Consider the following 11890-nt stretch of genomic DNA (forward strand, 5'->3'; position numbering starts at 1 on the left):
GGAAATGCATTATAAAATTTAAGCCTGTGTCCCTACTTTGTGACATTCTCAAGTGCGTCCCCTTCTTCCCTGCCATTTTAAAATATATTTTTTTATTGATTTCAGAGAGGAAGGGAGAGGGAAAGAGAGATAGAAACATCAATGATGAGAGTGAATCATCAATTGGCTGCCTTCTGCATGCCCCCTACTAGGGACCAATTTGCAACCCTGGCATATCCCCTTACCAGGGATCAAATCTTGACCTACTGGTTCATAGGTCAATGCTCAACCACTGAGCAACACTGGCTAGGCTCCTGCCAGTTTTAGTGAGACAACTATGCTAAAAGGGATTGAATTCAGGGAAATGCCCTTACCAGGGATCAAATCTTGACCTAGTGGTTCATAGGTCAATGCTCAACCACTGAGCAACACTGGCTAGGCTCCTGCCAGTTTTAGTGAGACAACTATGCTAAAAGGGATTGGATTCAGGGAAATGCCCTTTCCAGGCAAGATAAGGGTCTGATAAACTCTTTCCCCCTGCATGGTAGCCCTTTGTTATGAAGAAAGCTCTGAGCCTTTTTCACAATGGTTACTCCCACCACTCCCTGGCAGAACCACTAGTAAATCCATCTTAGTTCATCACTAAGGTGAGAAGCTGGTGAGGTAACGGAAGGTAAACCCGATGGAAGTGTGGGGGAACCCTAAGACTTCAGGATTCTCAATTTTGTGTTAGTCCACACTTATTCTTAAGCAATTCATCAAAATTACCATTGAAGTATTTCTATTAGTTTATGAATCCAGCTGATTCTGCTCCAAGTCCAAATTGGCACCTTTCTAAGATTCTCTCTAGATTTCAAGATAGTAGTTTTCCCTCTGAAAACTACTGGTTTCTTAGTGATGTGAAAGAAAAAAAAGGCGGCTCTGTAATAAATCTGTCAAGTTCAGTGACTGAAAATGACTTCCCAGGGTGATTCAATCATAAATTCCTAACTGCAGCGGTCATGGTGGGTAGTCATGCCACAGGACTATAACTTCTTTAGTAAACCGTTTATCTTTTCCTTAAGCAAGCCCTGCCCATTGTTCCTGTGCATCTAGGATAACACAACTTTGAAATTTCAGGAGTGATCCTCTTTTCTAGACCCCTCAGAAGCATAACTACCCCCAAGGGAGCACATAATCTTGATCTTGTTAACTATCTATAATCCAATATGGCTTGCTTTCTCCTACTTTCATGTAATTTTACTTAGACTCCCTTCTTAATTCCAAATGTATAAAAAGAACTGCAAAACTGTCATTCACCAGAGCATTTTAGATTTTGCTTTCCAGCATGTCATCAGTTTGGTTCAAATAACTCTTACAAAAATTCTCTACAGGTTTGGGTGTTCTTATGTTAACACTAGGGCAAAAAAAAGTAATTGCTTTTCAATTTCTTCAGCTTTTTTTTTCTTATTGTCAGGATGGGAATAGCAAAGTCCAAGGTCTTTACATGTCATACTAAAATTGGAATTCCTCTCAGTAATTTATGAGTTACTCCAAAAGATAAAGGACGTCTTCTACTTTACCTATAACTATCCTTCATCACCTAGTTCTCTGACTACAATATATCCATCCTTAATAAATATTTTGACTTACAGCAGGTACTCTCCATACTGAAAATACCAAATGTGAGCTATTGTTAGAGGCTCATTTTTTCTAGATAGCCTCAAACATCTAAAAGTCAGATAAAGTAATCACAATTTGTATATTTAAAAACATAGAATTTTCTGAACTCATTTGCTTTGTTCACTTTGACTGTAAAGTTGTCCTCTCACAGAACAATTCCTCTTCCCCTGAGATTGCACTGAACTTCATACATCTGAAATTTTGCATAGCACTGCACCCTCTATAAAAAATGTTCTCTTCTCTTATCTGACAAATTCTTATTCATTCTTTCAGAAACAGCTCAAATTTCAACCTTTCTGAAAATTATTTTTCAATTTATTTCAGCAACTAGTTAATCTCTATGAAATTCCATTGAATGTTTATCTTCCTTTTGTATGAATTTTAAGAGTTTTGCTCACACTATAAGTTCAATAAATGTTTGTTGAATAATTACTGTCTTGAATTTAAGCCAGCCTTTTTCACTCTTCGCATAATGTAAAAGAATCTTACTTAATCAAACCAAATATATCTCTAAAATCTTCCTTAAACCCCTATTTATTTTTTGCAATATTTTTTCCTATACTGCTAAAAGACTTTTAAGAGCTTAGGATATACAATCTAGATCAAATATACCTGATATTAAACTAAAATTAGGATTTTTTCATTGTTTCTAGAATATAATTCTAAACCTTTTTATCAGCAGTAAAAATAAGCTATTTATTGGGCTTACTGTGACCTCATGTAAGTATATGAAATGCAAAAAAGTATTTATAAATTAACATTGATTCACTGGGGCATTTACTTTAAAATCTAAATGGTGTCAGAAATGCTGCTGTATTATTGAATCTTATTATAATCATTACCCACTTTGCATTTTAGTTGCATTATATGAAATGTTAATAAGAAGTGATTCAGAAAAAATTATAACCTTTTGAGACCTTTTTGGCTGTTTCAAACATTAGTGTGATTCTCATAGCTAATGTGTACAGAGGATAATTCCTCAGATATGATAAGCAAATGAAGGAAATGAAGATTTGAGAGTTCAAATGACATTCTAAGATAACCAAAAATATATTTACCAGAAGTGGAAAATGATAATTTATCTTTAATTCTTTAATACTTAAGTGCATATTTCCCATATTCTTCCATATTTTACTTATTTTGTTTACTATCATTCTATGAATGCTAAAAGTTTTAATAATTTCTTTCATTTGTTCAGTCATTCATTTGTTATTCATTCATTCACTAACTCATTTACTTCAGTGCAAAAAATATCTTCTAAACAACAGAAATAGAGAACAGTTTATTAGAGAATACTTACCCATTTTATAAGAAATGGTAGATGACTGCAACTGCTTGAGTGCTAACCAACATTTTTAGCTCTGCTAACCAGATTGATGGCTGTTTGAATATTGTCTTTGTCAACTTTCTTAAGTACAGGCAGTCCTCAGGTTACGTCGACATACATCGTTTCGTGGTTACATTGCCATCTCCCATGTTATCTAATAAAGAGGGAATATGCAAATTGACTGTCATGCTGTAGCGGTCAAGGTGGCTGCACCCATAGCGGAGGCAGGGATTCCATAACACAGATGGCTGCGCCCACAGCGGAGGCCGAGTTCCCATAACGAGCCTTAAGGAGCAATCAGCAGGGACCTGAGGCTTGACAGGGGACCTCAGGCCACGCCCCCTGCCCCAGCGCCAGGCCAGGGGACCTGAGGCCACACCCCCCGCCATGCGGGGCTTGAGGGGGTGGGGCCAGCCAAGTCTGGATCTAGCCTAATGGGAGTGGGGTCTTGCACAATTTCAAGGCGCACGTGGGTGGGCGGGAACTTGACTCTAGTTACTATGGCATGCCCCAGATTCTGACAGGAGGAAGATTTTCATATACATTTTACTAATTTTCTTTCATCTCTGACACTTCTATTATAGAGAAAGGGCAAATAGCAATATTAAAATATTTCCTCTAATTAATTCCCTTTTAATGTGCAACAATTTCAAGATGCATGTGGGTGGGCAGGGACTTGACACTGGTTCCCGTGGAGCACCCCAGACTCTGACAGGAGGAAGATTTTCATATACATTTTACTAATTTTCTTTCATCTCTGACACTTCTATTATAGAGAAAGGGCAAATAGCAATATTAAAATATTTCCTCTAATTAATTTCCTTTTAATGTGTATGAATTCCGTGCACCGGGTCACTAGTTTATTTATAAAAAAAAAAGTTCCATCATTTCGATGTATGTACATAAAGATATCTTTTTTATTATTTATTTACCACAAGTGAAAGTTAGGAATTTTTATCTTTTAAATTTTTTTTACTGTTTCACTTCATTACTGCTGTGCATGTGCTCCATGTGAGTGATGTAGGTGCTTATGTAGCTGGGTTCTGACTTACAGTGAAAATTGGGTTATATTGCGCCATAGTAATGGATCTCCAATGTAATCCGAGGACCTACCATACTTCCCTTCAGTCAGTCCATGTCATATATGAACTTGCCATCCTAACAATGGGTATTGTGCCCCCCTTCCAGTTTTACTACTAAGAGAATATGAACAAATACACTGTAACCCCTTTCTTTTCCTAATGAAGTATCATTTGCATCATGAGGTTTCAGTGGGGGAATGGGACACAAGATAACACACACACACACACACACACACACCATACACACACCTAAATTCTTACTTTTAGGGACCAACTTTTGTGTTTTTACTTTCATTTTTTTAAGGACAAACTTTTAAAAGTAAAGTGAATGAACCCATGGAGATGAAGATACGAAGACAGAAATTCAATGTAGAAAAAAAGGCCTGGCTGGGAAAGAGTTGAGGAGAAACATTGCAGGCATTTCACAGGCGTACTACAAGCTCATGTTGTAAACAGGATTTAGCTGCTATTGATTTCCCCCCATAACCTCATGGTTTGATTTTGCTCAGCCTGTGATCTTGCTCAATTTCAAACTGCCTGTGATATGCTCATTCTAGAAAAGCTTTCTGTTCAATGTACCCTTCCTTCCCTCAGTTGTGGATGGCTAGTTCTTCACCAATACCCTCATCCTCCTTGAAGCTCTCCCAGACCAATTTATACTTCTCTGGGGTGCTCATCTCCTTCTTCTTGGCTCCCATTTTCCCCAAAAGGCTGCTCATGCCACTTGATCTTTTTTTTAACAGTTTGTAAATTCTTTTATTTATCAGTTCAAAGGTAAACATTTTTTCAAATTATAATAATTGTTGCCATGTTTGTTTGTTTTTAATTTTTTATTGTTGAAAGTATTATATATGTCTCTTTTTTCCTCATTGACCTCTCCCAACTAGCTCCCACCCTCTGAAACATGCCCTCAAACATACTGTCTGTGTCCATTGGTTATGCTTATATGCATGTAGACAAGTTCTTTGGTTGATCTCTTACAAACCCTCCTGCCCCTCGCCCCCTCCCCTGCCTTCTCTCTGAGGTTTGATGACCTCTTTGATGCTTCTATGTCTCTGGATCTATTTTTTTTCATCAGTTTAGGTTGTTCATTATATTCCACAAATGGGTGAGATCATGTGATATTTATCTTTCTCTGACTGGCTTATTTCACTTAGCATAATGCTCTCCAGTTCCATCCATACTGTTACAAATGGTAAGAATTCCTTCTTTTTTAGAGCAGCTTAGTATTCTATTGTGTAGATGTACCACAGTTCTCTAATCCACTCATCTGCTGATGGGCACTTAAGCTATTTCCAAACTTAGCTATTGTAAATTGTGCTGCTATGAACATAAGGGTGCATATTTTCTTTCTGATTGGTGTTTCTGATTTCTTGGGATATATTCCTAGAAGTGAGATTACTGGGAGTTCCATTTTTAATTTTTTGAGGAAACACCATACTGTTTTCCACAGTGGCTGCACTAGGGTTCCTTTTTCTCCACATCCTCGCCAGCACTTGTCTATTGTTGATTTGTTGATGATGGCCATTCTGACAGGTGTGAGATGGTACCTTTGTTGTTTTGATTTGCATATCTCAGATGATTAGTGACTTTGAGCATGTTTTCATATGTCTCTTGGCCTTCTGTATGTCTTCTTTTGAAAAGTGTCTATTTAGGTCCTTTGCCCATTTTTTGATTGGATTGTTTATCTTCCTTTTGTTAAGTTGTATGAGTTCCCTATAAATGTTGGAGATTAAACCCTTATCAGAGATAACATTGGAAAATATTCTCCCAGGCAGTGGGCTTTCTTGTTTTGTTGATGGTTTCTTTTGCTGTGCAGAAGCTTTTAATTTTAATGTAGTCCCATTTGTTTATTTTCTCTTTAGTTTCCATTGTCCTAGGAGCTGTATCGGTAAAGATATTGCTACAAAATATGTCTGATATTTTGCTGCCTATGAATTCTTCTAAGATATTTAAGTCTTTTATCCATTTTGAAACATAGACCAGTTCTTATACACTGATAATAAGGGGACATTTAGACAGAGGCATATACTTAAGTAAGCTTTCTCAAAGAGGTAGTTAGGATTATAAAAATGCATACCTCGGGCTAGAAAAGGGGAGGCTTACAGGCGAAGTAGGGTAAGGGGTGTTGAGAGCCAGGGATCCTGGGAGATCTTTGTCCTTTCCATCAGGCCAAAGGAGAGACCACTGTCATTATTGGTAGTGTCATGTCATTGGCCTCACAAAGTGCTAGTTCTGAAATCATTAGAGCCCCCTTCCTTGTGGAGCCTGCTGGGCTTAATATGATTTACTCAGAGGCTTCCAAGAAAGTAAATATCTGACACTTTATTTTATCAGGTACGAATAGGTATTTTGTATTGAACTGCCCAAGAACATCAGACGTGGTCAGTACTTCCCTGATTTCCCAAAGCAGAATTAAGACCAGGTCGTCAAAGGTAAGAAACTTCAAGACAACTTCTCCAAAGATCTTGGATTGTGTCTTTGTGTACACAGTGACAGATCTTGCCCTGATGTCTGAGGGCTCCAGATAAAATTGAATGAAAAATGGCCACTCTGAGAGACCATGCACAGTGATAAAACAGCTCCTACACAATGAGTGGCCCCATGTCTTGTAAAGTTGGATGCATCAGTTCAGTTAGCCTGGTGCTTACTCTTCCTATTTCCAGTCTGTAACAGGTGATCCATGCAAACCAGCGCAGCCCCAACTAAGAGTATGCATATCTCTGGATCTATTTTGTTCATCAGTTTACTTTTTTCACTGGATTCCAGTTCCAGAGACATAGAAGCATGGAACATACTGAGGAATTTCAAAGGTGGAAGGTGGCCACTTGATCTTCATCCTGACCTAGCAGGGAGTGATGGCAGAGCTAAAGGGACCTTAGCCTGTAGTTTTTCTTTCTCATTTTGCTTGAAGAAGGATTTGGCCGTTTAAATGTAGCAACCACTTCCTTAGTCACTCTGACTTCACCAGAAAAATCAAACACCTTGGTGATTATTACTTTTTCTGTTGGTTTGTGTGTGTGTGTGTTTAGGGTTCTCTAGCTCTTCTGCTTTGACCAACAATTTACTTGAACTCATCTCTTCAATCTCCTCTCTTTTTATAACTTGTGGATACAGGGGAAATTTTAATTTTGTTCCCACATTGTTGAGGAAGCTGACCCACAATTCATCCTCCTCCTTTCCCTTGCATCTTCTGACCTGGTGCCTTCTTCCTGACCTGCAGCCGTACCTTCCTCTTCCTCTTCTTCTAAGGCAGTGGTTCTCAACCTTCCTAATGCCGCGACCCTTTAATACAGTTCCTCATGTTGTGGTGACCCCCAACCATAAAATTATTTTCGTTGCTACTTCATAACTATAATTTTACTACTGTTATGAATCATAATGTAAATATCTGATATGCAGGATGTATTTTCATTGTTACAAATTGAACATAATTAAAGCATAGTGATTCATCACAAAAACAATATGTAATTATATATGTGTTTTCCAATGGTCTTAGGCAACCCCTGTGAAAGGGTCATTTGACCCCAAAGGGGTCCCGACCCACAGGTTGAGAACCGCTGTTCTAAGGAGTGGTAAGTGTTTTCTCTTCTTCGAGGAATGCTCTGATCATTTCTCTCCCCCCCCTTTGTTTTTCTGTGTCTGCTTTTCACCATCCCCTTCATCTTCCTTCACTAATTCATTTACATCATCTTCACTATACTCTCCACGCAAAGGCACATAGTTCTTGTCCTCCCCTGTGGTGGAGAGAGGGTCTAAGGGACTATTTTCTTTGCTTTAGGGAATATCAACGAAGCACTCTCCTTGCCTCACCTGGATAATAATGTTGATGCTACTCTTAGAATGCTACTGGATTTGCTGTAAGGTTATGGCCTTTATGTAAGCAAAGGTTTCAGTTTGTGATTGTGGGGGTCAAAAGAAAACATACAAAAAAAAAACAACACACACACACAAAAAAAAATAAACTTCTGGCTGGGCTAATAATCAAATGAACATGAGACATATTAACAGGAGAAAATGTCCAAAATGTATTATGGATTTAAATGTGGGGATACCATATGAATCTGAGACATAAAGGTGTATTAAGCAGTTGAGGTGTATATGCCATTCTACACTAAAGAGAAATTTGGGGGCAGGGGTCTGGAATTTCAAAGGGAAGATAGTCAATTCATAGGTGGAGGAGAAAGAACCAACATGTGTAAACAAATTCTCTTTGGGCCACCCAGAAACAATGAGGCACAGAGGAAAGTTCAACAGCAGGCTTTGCTAGATCTTTCTTGGTATGCCTCATTTAGTTTATATGATGACACTAAGATTATGCTCCCATACTTTAAGCAGGTTTTTCTATCTGAATTCTTTTAGGTTGAAGGTTTTTTCTGAGTCTTTTGTTTCTTAATAACCTGCTTAAGATCAATATCCTAAAAACCATATTTTGGTGGCAAAACTTTGGACTCTTCATGCCCCTTTTGTGATCTGTAGTCAGTCATGGTCATTCTGACATTTTCCTAGTGGCCAGGGCTCTCTCTTGCTGATTTTTACACTGAGGACCATTTGTCTTTTGCCGTCATTTTCTAGCTACTGATGTCAATGTTAACATTGCTGCAAATAGACATTGCCTCAAGAAAACACAAATCATTTCTGGTTAAAAGGATACTATGTCTTTGCTAAAACTGCCTCTGCATCACTTGTCTATGAGAATTGCTGACAGAATTATTTTTCATGTGTACCCCTGGGAAAATAACTCTTCTACATCCTGAATGCCCTTCGAAGTCAATAATAAACATAAATAGAGTGCCAAAAGAAATTACATTCTAATATTTTATACTGTACTTAATAGTATACTCTGATACAACTGTAGTAAAAATACTTTAAAAGAAGGTGAATGGTAGAAAAATTCATTCTGAAATGCTGAGTGATAAATAAATTAAATAGGTCATTAAACAGTTCGTATATATATATGAACATTTTCTTAGCACCATAATTAAGAATTTTTAAAACTAGATTTTCTTTTTATTTGTCTCTTGATAAGAAATTGGTAAGATGACCTCTATTTAGTTTATTAACAGATAGTATTTCTACCTCTGAATATGTTTTTCTTCTCTCTTCTTTTAATGAGAATGCTTTGAAAGTTACATCTCCTGCTCATAATTCTTTTTTTCTTTATCTCACTATATTAAGGATGAAAGATGAATTTATCACAAGGATCTCTAGGATTGAGAAATACATTTGTAGACCCAGGAAAAGGAATCAATGAAGAAGGAGAAATTTAAAATGAAGATAAAGAAGGACAAGGAAATAAGAAAGACTCATGTAAAGTTAGGAAAGAAATCAAATGTGTTTATAGCTAGGAAGGTCACTCTTATTAAGTAGGGGCCCTTGATAATGGGGAACAGAGAAGAAATAGGGGAATAGGGGCAGAAGAGAACAGATATTTGGGGAAAAGGAGACCATAGTCAAGGAAGTTAATATAATTTTGTCTAATGTGTCAATAAGTTAGAAATGAAAAAAATCAGTGTGGTTGAGGTAATCTATGGAATTAAAATTGTGGACATGAGTTTACTAATTTTCATAAACCTTTGTAATGAATTTCATATGAATAAAGTGATAACTGAACAACGGTCAACTTAAAATTTACCAGAGAAATTGTGAAATGTTGTGTGAGACAGACAGTAGGGTTATATATTTTATACCAAAGAGCATGCGAGTCTGCAAGTAGGAATGAAGAAATAAGACATTGATGGTGACTCAGACTGAGGACTAATGAAGTGGGGAAGAGACTTCAATGAGATAGTGAAGTAATCACAAATTTTAATAATTTGCGTATAATAAATGTTATTTTTTGCCTTGGCCTTCATCTAGAAGCAAATTAAATTACAGAATATGAACATATGTAGTGTATTCATGATCAAATAATCAAATAAATGGTTCTCTTTTGGGTATTTTTTATTTAAACGACCAGTGTGTTTACTACTTTTATCTTCAATATTCCATATATTCCAATACTTATCTCTTTATCTATTATCATTTTTCAAATTATATATAATTTAATGATGAATTTTTGATATATACATTTTAAATTTTTTATTTTTTATTGAGATTTATTGAAGTAACATTGGTTCAAAAAATTATATAGGTTTCAAGTGTACATCTCAACAAAATATCATCTGCACATTGTATCATGCACCCACTGCACCCAGTAAAGTCTCTTTCAGTCCCCATTTTCCCCCCTTTGCCCACCTCTACCTAGCCCCCAACTCCCTTTCCCTCTGGCTGTCACCACACTGTTGCCTGTGTCTATGTATTATGTATATATGTTTTTTGGCTAATCCTTTCACCGTCTTTCATCCAGTCTCCCAACCCTCCTTCCTCTGACAGATGTCTGATTTTTTTTTTTAATTTATTGATTTGAGAGAGAGAGAGAGAGAGAGAAATCAGTTTGTTGTTCTACTTACTGATGCACTCATTAACTTATTTTTATATGTGCCCTAACAGGAGATAGAGCCCATAATCTTGGTGTATTTGGCAATGTTCTAACCAACTGATCTACCTGGCTAGGGCTCAAATTGTGTAATTTTAATCATGAAAATATCTGTGTATGAAATAAAATTATAGGGAGGCAAACTATGTGCTATGAATGGTATCATTTCAAAATTACTACATACTGGATAAAATAAATATTTAATGCATTCTGGACCCCCAAAGAATAAGAAAAAATATGCAAAACACATCCACTGACCCCCATAAAAAACAAATGGATGGAAAAGAAAAGAGAAATCAGTATGAAAAATGCAGGCACTAGAGGAGTCTAGTGATGAATGGTGGCAACAATGTTGATATTAATAAGGCAACTAAACCTTAGACCATGTGCAAATTGGACAAAATGAATAGGAGTCTCATTACTGGGCTAAGAATTTTCAAAGAGGCATAAATAGTCCTAGGTAGATTATATATTCTGAGCATGAGAAGAAACATATAGACTCTCAATTCAGGAAATAAATTAAAAGTTGGAAATACATTTTTAAATATGTCAAGAGTAAAAGAAGACATTGCAATGCAAATTTGAAAAACCAAGAAAATGGAACAATTTTAAAACTACTAATTCATGTGTAATGCAGTGAATTTGATATACGTAATACTTGAATTATTAATTTTATTAAAAAATTAACCATCTTAATTTGTATAGACTCAATAATATTAAAGGATTATTATTTACATAAGAAAATTTTAAAGTTTAAAATTAATATGCCATATCTAGCTCAGAAGTTAAAAACAAAAAAACAACAGTAGTAAAATTACAAAATTTTAAAAAAGATAATTTCATAGAAACCAGAAACATAAGAAAGAGACTCAACAAATCTAAACTTGAAAAGTGTAATGAAAGAAACAAATTTTATTGAGATGGAATAGAGATATAGATTAACCTTATGGGAATAAAAACATATGCTACAACACGAATTAGAGAGTGACACAAATGGCTGCATGTTAAAATATAGATGTGGAAAATTACTAGGAAACACAACTTCCAAAAACTATCTCAAAAAGAAAGAAAAAGCAGAATTATGTAACTATTAAAGGTATTGAGACAATAGCTTTGTGAGAACTGTACAATGACAGTTTGAATGAGACAAACTTACTCGTAAGTGTAGATAAACATATTCATACCAAACAAAGCAGATAGAAATTTCAAAAAGCCACACCTGATCTATATAAAAGATACTACATTGGCATCAAAGTACATTTATTTATTTTTTTAATTTCTTTATTGATTGAGGTATTACATATGTGTCCTTATCCCCCATTCTCCCCCCCATTCCCCCACTCATGCCCTCACCCCCCTGTT

The 11890-nt window shown here is 36.1% G+C and overlaps 1 pseudogene; it reads right to left on the minus strand.

Annotated features, from left to right (window-relative positions):
• Positions 1–4538: 4538 nt before the first annotated feature.
• Positions 4539–8618, minus strand: LOC102257285 (annotated as a pseudogene).
• Between the last annotated feature and the right edge of the window lie 3272 nt (positions 8619–11890).

This window comes from Myotis brandtii, unplaced genomic scaffold (genome assembly GCF_000412655.1).
Source record: "Myotis brandtii unplaced genomic scaffold, ASM41265v1 scaffold794, whole genome shotgun sequence".
Taxonomy (NCBI): Eukaryota; Metazoa; Chordata; class Mammalia; order Chiroptera; family Vespertilionidae; genus Myotis; species Myotis brandtii.